The sequence below is a fragment of the Etheostoma cragini genome, chromosome 20 (genome assembly GCF_013103735.1).
Source record: "Etheostoma cragini isolate CJK2018 chromosome 20, CSU_Ecrag_1.0, whole genome shotgun sequence".
Classification (NCBI taxonomy): Eukaryota; Metazoa; Chordata; class Actinopteri; order Perciformes; family Percidae; genus Etheostoma; species Etheostoma cragini.
The window spans coordinates 8049585-8059052 of NC_048426.1; the positions used below are offsets into that span (position 1 = coordinate 8049585).

The following is a 9468-nucleotide window of genomic DNA, read 5'->3' on the forward strand; positions in this document are numbered from 1 at the left end:
CCCCCCCCCCCCCCCCCCCGTAACTACAGCAGCGGTGCAGAAAGCAATACGTCTTCCCCACTTCATCCCCACAGGTTACATTTAATTCACTTATGAAATGTTGAGCAGTAATTGTAACTGTCCATAAAGCTCTTAACTCTATGAAAACATTCAGCAAATAAGCTGAATAAGCTCAAAAGAATGCTTATCATTTCATACTACAAATTAAGAACAGAAAACGAAGAAACCGCTGCACAATTTATCGCATTGCATGATCTGTTGTGACTGTTTAGTACCTAATTACTAGGAAGATTTCTTGTGAGGTTTCACTTGTGGTTTAGCTGTTCACTGATAGGCTTTCATTTTACCAGAAAATACTGTTGTTGACTTCACATGCTGTTTTTTTTTTCCATTTGCTTTTATTAAACCACAGTCTTGACCACTTGAGAGGGAAAACAAAGATAAGATTTCTAGATCCCAAATAAATTTGCCTATTTATTCTTCAGCCCAACTTATTGGACAAAAAAAATCAATCATTTGTTCTGCGGACTTACTGCTTGGAAAGTAGAATATTAGTCACTCACTTAATTTCCCTGAGGCCACCGACCTCACACACACACACTAATCTCTTGTTTGTATTTAACAATATCCCTTGTTCATGATGAATCACGATCGGGTTCTCGTAACTCCATTAACATTATAGGATGACCTTTTCTCATACGCTACACCTCAGGTGTGTACTGGTATGACAAATTGAAACATTTCTGAGAGAGAAGAAGTGTGTGCAGCCCCTGGTGTCGGTGTTTACATGTCATACGGTGGAACGTTACAGCATGAACGTTTGCTTGGATGCATGACCCTAGCCATGTTTAATTTGTAACACCTCCTGAGATATGGTGTATATAATTGCTCTGAACCACAGGCGGTTTGGCTATTTTTCTAGGATAAGATAACATAGTGGAAGGTCTAATGGAGTTCCTGCAGAGAGCAGAGAGAGATGGGGCTGCACAGAAAGAGAGAGAGAGAGAGAGAGAGAGAGCGAGCGAGAGAGAGAGAGAGAAATGGATGAGAAGGACAGAGGATGTGTGTGTGTTCGGGGGAAAACCCTTAATCTTTACCTTATTCATGCTGTGGCTGGTATGCGCCCACACACTGCACACACGCATTCACACTCATCCTCATCTGATCATTCACACACTAAGTTTCTGTCACACACATATGGCCAGGCATGCATGCATGGCTGTGTGCACACATACATACACGCTCTCGGTACAAAGCCAATAATACAAAGTGAGAGCATGCATAAATTCTTGTCAGTGGTAGCAGCTTGCCTAGTGAAGGTCAGTGCACTGTTTCTCAGTGAGCCTGCCGTTTGACAGATCCCCGCTTCCTCCAAACTACATCTGTGCACAGCCCGCTTCTTCCTGTTCTTCTTCTCCTCTTTTTATTTTTTCAACCCCCACCCCATTTCTCCTTGCCGCTTTCCTTTTATCCACTCATTCATCTACCCATTTTATCCATTTAAGTTCTTCCCCCTCTGTGCTATTCTTCGTTCTTGTTTGGTTTCTTTGAACTGGAACTCCCTTTGCTTTTTTGCCTCTGTGACTCTCTCCTCTCTTCTTTTTTTTTTTTTTTCTCCAGCCTCTTTGATCCGTACCCAACTTCTATTCACTGTCTTGCCCCTCTCCTTGTAGATAGGCTCCTTTGTCTTAGTCTTCAGTCACTTTCTCACTCTGTGTCATGATCCTTCTATTTCTAGCCAACAGGAAAGTGAAAGTTTACTTGTAACGATGAAATGGGAGTACAAAAACATATTTGAGGAGCAAATTCTAATGAGCTCTTCTTTTCACTAATCCTACCGGGTCGCTGCTGCTAACCCAGTATTTGCTAGTGTATACATGTGTGTGTGATCTAAGGATGCTCTGTGTGTCTATCAGTCGCAGAGCTAATTGAGGTCGTTGGTGGTGCGCATGCTGAAGCAGGGAGGCTTTGAACCTTCTCTCTGCTCAGCACACTGCCAACAAACTATCATCACAAACACTAATAACACACACACACGCAAAGTGTTTTGTGTGTGAAGGCACACGCTTAATTTGTGACCATACAGACGCTTTTAATCCTCGGATTTTAGCGAGGCTTAGCATATGTGTTTACAGCGCGATTGTGTGGCTGGGAGGGTTTGTAAGGTACTCCTATGAGGTAGGGTGTAGAAATGAAACTGAATCAGAGAAGTCTACAGCCTCTTCTAACCCGAGGGTGTTTCTGTCCTTCGTCTGGTGTGTCTCACACACTCACACACACACACACACACACACACACACAACTACCTCTAGGGGCAGCTGATAGGGACTGATAACTCACTGAGACGGAGGAATAAACCAAACTGTCAGCGTTCATTTGAAGATCCGTGATGCCATTCAACCCAAAGAAGTTCAGAAACATCCCAGTGCAATCGTAAACAATGCTTCATGCTGGAAAACATACATCAACAGCTTTGTACATCTTTGTTTTCAGGTCTTTGTGATGGAGCTGCTGAAAATTGGATTTGAATGTTAAAGCAGTGGAATAAGAAGAAAGCGTGACATGCCTGGATTGAACCAACACCCCTGGATGCGGGTCCCTGTCACCCCATTAACTTGTTTACCTCTCTAAAATGTACAGCCTGCCTTCCAAACACTTTGCCAAGAGACATTTTCGAAAAGAGGGAACTGTTTAGTTTTCCTTTCAATGTCGAAACAGAAACTCAAGTGGGACAAATGCCAAGGCAGAAGTGTCTCGTCCATATAACTGTATTAAATACTTAAAGTATGTATTAAGTATACATGTTTTATGGACTATAAATATTCTATTTCTTGCCAGTAGTTTTCATCCCACCTTGCTTAAGAGAGGTCTTCCCAAAAGTCAATTTTTTGGATTAAAGGAGAATTTGCAAGAGTACTGAAGACTACTCGGAGAAGGCACAGGAGAGCCTCACACAGCGAGGCTATCCATCAGAATGGGTTGAAAAAGGCTATAAGACCGCCCTTAAAAGAATTACTTGAAAAAAGCAACAGAAAAGAAAAACAATTCTCTGTCACATCATGCATTACATCCTATTCTCCACACTCGCATACACTACGTCCGATCTTTAAAAAGTATAGGCAAATCTTGAAAAATCAGATATGGAACTTTCGATAATAATGACAGACATGTTGCTATTCGTCCATAAGCGTGAAAAAAACTTAACAAGACCTGCTGGTGCATGCTGACTTCTCCAGATAAAAGTCAAGAAGATCCTCACAAAAGGCTTTTTGCCCAGTCCATTGCCCACAAATTTGTTTTACAGTTAAACTGAATTAAATTTCTTGTTTTTGTTTCTTATACTGTCTAGCCATGTGCACAACATGTGTTTTGTTTTTTAAAAAATCTGGATGTATTGGACAACCTTCTTGGGCAATACTGTATACAGTAGTGTTGCAAAATGGGATGAGCTGTTGGTTCTGGGAGGTTTTCCACTCTGTAAATTTCCTTTTCTAAGTTTTCTTTGATATTACCCTCAATATTTGACATAGGAACTCAGAATTCTCAAATCCTAAATAATGATTCTCATGTTCCTCAGCCTCAGTTGCTATGGAGAACACGCCATTCCGGCAGAATCAGAGCCTTTCTTTGTTGTATTTGGGAACAAAACACTGCACTATAGCTGTAAAATTCATCCAAACTTGTTCCTGCAAAGTAATCTATACCTTCCACTCGCTGTTAGTGGGGCAGAATTTCAAGCACTTTGATTGGATTGTTACCGAAATGCTCCCTGGGAATTGTAGTCGGAAATTCCAAACATCACATGATAACAACTAAACAATCTCCATGACAACCCCATCCTCTGAGATCACAAGATGCCGCTGGAAGTTTTAAGTAAGAGGACCTTGTGCTGTTTTGTAGTCCTAAAATAACACCAGAGGTTTTCAACAGCCTGGGTTTTTATTAATTTGTACTTAACTAAAGAGATTTAGGAAGTGATTGCCCAGAATAAATCCTCATACTTTGCAACTCTGTTATGGTTTTGCCAATACAGAATAAAACTAAAAAAATATATATAACTGCAACGTTGGTCTGGCCTTGAAACCTTTGCTGCATGTCATATCCCTCTCTCTTTCCATCCTGTTGTTGCATTGTCTTTTTTTGTGGCAGAAATGCCACAAAAAAAAGATGCATCACTTTTTATTGACAATCCCCACTCATGATGCATCTCCTTCAGGCAGTGCTGCATCATTTCTTTTGTACGAGACCATTTGGATCATCGATTAGCAGTCTGCAGAGGCAGAAAATGCCTCGGGAACACAGGGTCACATGGGTATGAACTAGCCAAGGGCTCAGAGGAGAAATGGTATTGTAAACGGCTGTCGCCGCCGGCACAAAGTGCCACCATGCACAATGGTGACCATTCATCATACAAGCAAAGCATTAATTATAACTGTTCATAATTAAGCTCTAAACTGACAAGTAATAAATATTGATCAAGAAGAAAAACAACACCCTCCACACATGACCCGCACAAATACATCACGCTTACTTCTGAGATCAATACCTCACAGCAGTCTACATACAAGTCCAGGTCGAGATCTGGAAAACAGATGTCGGTGGACTCATATTCCTCATATCATTACCGTCGCTATTACATGGAACAATGGGTATCAGTGAAGCCATAATCAATTTCCAGGCATCAGGCCAGTTTTTAGATGTTTATGATGTATTTTTACTATCACACTGAGACAGAATAATGGCCTGCTGGGTGTGTATTTGCGTCACATAGCAAACAGAGCTCTTTATTGATCTGCTGGTGTGAGCTCGACTGAGTCAGACAGACAGGAAAATACGGATCACAATGGATAAAGTTCATTCCAATGGCAGACGTGATTCCATCCCGGTAAATTTAATTTGGAAGTCCCGCTTACTTGAGAAATTGTTTGTCAGCTGATAGAACTGAGAGGCATTAAGATAAACGTGTATATTTCAGGAGATTGACTTGTATGCATTGAAAAGTTCTTGGTATTTCATTCATGAGTCTCCCTCTGCACTGGAACCAATTCACAGCTGGAGTTAAAGGGAATCAATAATCTTGCCATGGAAATTCTTACATCAAAGACAGACATCTCTCTAACTGTAAAGAATATAAAGTAGATATCTAGCCGACGTGAACAGTACTTTCTATTTTGCAGCAATCCAATTAATTCCTGCAGTTCAGAAATGGTTACAGCCACTTTGAGACTCGGTTCATTAAACACAGGCATACATTTCCACTGTTAAACCCTCATATCTAATGATGCACATGGCTCCATAAAGATGAGCGTTGGTTAACACTGCTGTGTTTTGTGCTCAGAGGACGCTACACAGCGTCAGGTACGTCCAGTGTTACCATACAGCATGCAGTATACTGCAGGGGGAGATTGAGTTTCAGCTCAGCCAACAACAGGGAAGATAGACCAGACCTCGTTACATCTTTGATAATAATCCTTCCAGAATAATGACACTTGAGTCTTGGGATGATTTTGCACAGTAAATAATCGGGAGATACAACATTTATAAGTATGCTGTACAGTAAACAACTTTACACAAGATATGAGCGTCTTGAAATGCCATAAAAAAAAGGAAAAACTCTAAATCATCTAAAAGCCATATAATTTCCTTACGGCCATCGCTGCTTCTCTTTTTTCTGCAGTCCCTGTTTCCTATTAGATTATGAAGAGCTCTCCTCCAAGTACAAAACAGAACAAAATGTTCTACTTTACTATAGTTTGACATTTTGAGAAATAGGCCTATTTACCCTCTTGCACAGAGTTAGATTAGATGATTGATACTCTCATTTCTGTACTGTTGGTTACCACTTAGCACAAAGATCCGAGGGGAAAGGCTCTATCCAAAATGAGGCTGGGCAATATGTCGATATTATATCGTGATATGAGACCAATTATCCTCTTAGATTTTGAATATGGTAATTGTGTTGTCTTTTTCTGGTTTTACAGGCGGCAAAACTGCAAAGGGATGTCATTTTCTGAACTTATCGGGCTCTTTTAGCTGTTCTACTATTTGCCTTTACCCACTGGAATTATTATATCCACATCAGTGATGAGTATTTATCACAAAAATTACTTTTTTAAAGCACCATCAGCCCTATAATGTCATTTTACAATAATGATATTGACGTATTTGCTCACACATATTGTGATATTGGATTTTCTTCAGATCGTCCAGCCCTAAACCAAAGGTAACAAAACTCACCTACCTGCACTTCTAAAGGTTATCAATTGACAACTTTCTAATTACTTTCTATTTGTAATTCTTGACGCTGCTTTGATCAATACTCAGTTCTGATAAGATGAATCATGGCATTCTACGGTCTGTTATTTCTAAATAACACACCGTTATGAATGACATCATTAGCCTAGACTTTGGAGAAATGTTTTTAAATGAACAAAATTCTTTTTGAATCAATATTTAATGTCAAATTATTGATTTACATAGTAAATTACATAGTAGTACATAGTAGCCTGCTGACCCGCTCACTCTTTTACACCATACTTTGTTTAATTCTTACAAAAGAAAAGTTTAAAATCAACAATTTGTGACTTTTTGGCCACAACCACCAATTTCGGATTAAAATAAGCCAAAATCTGGGTTGTGATTGTTTAATTGGTTGTACATACAAATACAACTTGAACATCAATAATCAACTTGCTGCATTAATCTACCCTTCTTAAAACAAGCAACTTGCATTGTGAACATGCTAAATTGTGAATCAAAACTTCCTGAGACAACATTTACCAAAGGAGAGTAAAAATCTTAAGGGAGTGCAACTGAGCAGATCACAGTACAGCAGAACAGAGGAGAGTACAGCTTTGTATATTATGCTCCTTTAAAGTGTGTGTATTATAGAAAAAAACACTTTCTTATTTTATGTCTCTGGTTCTACCACACACTCACAAACTTGGAAAAGTAACTATCCACGCTGTGTTGAGTGAGATACAGGTTTCTGAATGTCCTCTGTCTTCAGTCTCCAGGCAACTTGTTCAAAATCTGCACGGCTTTCTATGTCACTATCCGAGACGAGGTGGCTAACCGTAGCATGCTAGCTCGTTCTCAATGGCAAAACACTGCAACACACACTAGTTCACCCTAATATACATAAGAACTACTTCCATGTCCCTGTTCTGCAGGTATTCCACAAGTGTACCCTCGTAAAGAAGAAGTCTCCCAGTTAATCCGGCCTTGTACTGGCTAAAGTCGGAGAAAGAGTTATCTAGCTGATGTGATCTTACCTAGCTAGTGTGCATGTGCGACTCCCAACAAAGGTAGTGAAGAAGTGACACGTCTCCCTCTGTAGCTAAAACAAGTGAGATGTCTCACTCTGTAGCTAAAACCGCTACCTAAACACACATGGTGAAAACAGGACCTGCAAATGAAACTATGTAAACCTATTCTGGTACAATCTCAAAATACAACTATGAACCTGAAAATGAGCATAATATGGGTGCTTTAAAGAAACCTGTACAGCTTACATCTACACAATGAGTGACATAAGTCACGATGAACAGATGACACATGAACCCTAACTTGTGTTATCCACTGCTAGCATGTCATAACGTGTTTATAATGTTTATGACATGCCCATGACAGTGTCATAAAACGTGTCATAAACGTATACAAGTTATGACATGATGCTTTTTTCAGTAAGTGGAATTCGGTTGACAAGTTAAGGTTAGGGTTAATGTGTCATCTCATGTCACTCTGTTGTAGATGCCTTCATGTAAAGTGTTACCGCAGTTTCTTTAGATTCATTATTAGAATGGGATTGAGGTAAATTTAAATCTGAAAAAGTATTCTTAAATAATATATTGAATATTACATATTAGGTGACAAAAAGATGAGATGTAAACAAAAGGGGACAAGGAGACCTATTTTGCATTTGACTTGTCTTTCTTTGAGTCAAGCTACTCCATTGCTGGAACTAATGGCTGCTTAAACAAACAAGTTCCTCCTCAAATCGTGTTATTGTTGAGGAAACTAGACAAAAAAGCTATTTGCCTTTATCTACCTTGGCTTTTTCTACCTAACTTGTATGTTCGACATTATCCAAACTAAAAACACAATCAAATGTGGTGTCTCCAGGCAATTTAAGACAACCAAATAAATGCGTTGCAATTAATCTCAATTGCTGCAGTGTGTGCAGGCTGGCAAGAACAACTTATTAAAAATGTGTTCACCGCTTTGTTCACAGTTTCCATGTCATCTACATCATCTTGTTAACCCCTTGATTGAATTTTGTTAGGCAGAGAAACATGGAGGAAGATAAAAGAAAGAAACGAAGTACACTAAACCAATACTAAAAGTCAAATGAATTAGGATATAGAAGAACTGATGTATAGTATAATAACATACACTTGAATAATGACACTCAGAGAATTTAAAGTTAAGTACAGGTACGTAGGGTCTTAAAGCAAAGAATACAATTACAGTAATATGGAGTAATTCACACGGAAGTACATTTCAGCAAACTGAAACAGCCGTCATATCATTAACTGTATGTACATATCTCACTGCAGGTGCAGGTACAAGATATACGACTGGACTCCAAATATGGTCAGGGAAGGATTTCTTATACAGAGCTGAGATATAGCAGATCCTCAACCTCTCTGAATACCTCTGCATACACACGATCCACATCAGCACTGCTGGCAAAACGAATAATGCTTGTGCATATGTGCGCATATAATAAATGTTGACACACAGCCAAACATGCACACACTGCATTGTACCGGAACGCAAGGATGCTAATGTCCATATATGGTGATATACACTCACACACAGTCCTATGCAGGCTAAGCAGCTGATGACCCTCGGCTAGCTCCCCTTATCAGTATAAGCCGGTCCTGGCTTAAGGAAAAGCAAAGGAAACCACTGCAGCCGACACTTTGGATAGATTTAGGAAAAAATTCTGATGTAGAATTTCTGCAACCATTAATGATTAACTCTGCAATATCACAATGTATGGTATAGTTGCCTTGCAAACACAGTGTTAAACATTTGGGATTCCAGTGTGGGCATTGGCTGTGCTTTGTGCACGGTTTATAATATTAAAATATATTGTAAATTGCACCCGCAGGGCTATGGAGAGTATTTCCCCTCACAATGACACTTTTTATTACAACCTGCTGAAAAGGAAGTAGTCAAGAGCTTCTTTTCGCCCATGAGGTTTTAAATCTTACATTCTTGTATTAAGTTTGCCAAAGACAGATCAGTCAGTGGATTGAATCAGGAGGAGTAAAAAAAACAGTCCTTGAATTTCTCAGCCACTTAAATCCCACATAGGCACTCGCCAAAGCATCACAGTCATTTCAGCAGCCAGTGGTGAACTCGCAAATCCTTTTGCTTCTGCCACCCGCAGCTTAGGGCTGCAGAGCGAGCGGAGTGACAGGCCACGGCGCCAGTCTTTGAGGTATTTACACACAACCA

The 9468-nt window shown here is 39.7% G+C and overlaps 1 protein-coding gene across 1 annotated transcript in view; it reads right to left on the bottom strand.

Annotated features, from left to right (window-relative positions):
* Positions 1 to 9468, bottom strand: part of grin3ba (glutamate receptor, ionotropic, N-methyl-D-aspartate 3Ba) — a 108232-nt gene that overhangs the window by 88207 nt on the left and 10557 nt on the right. The gene's annotated exons all lie outside the window — the stretch shown is intronic.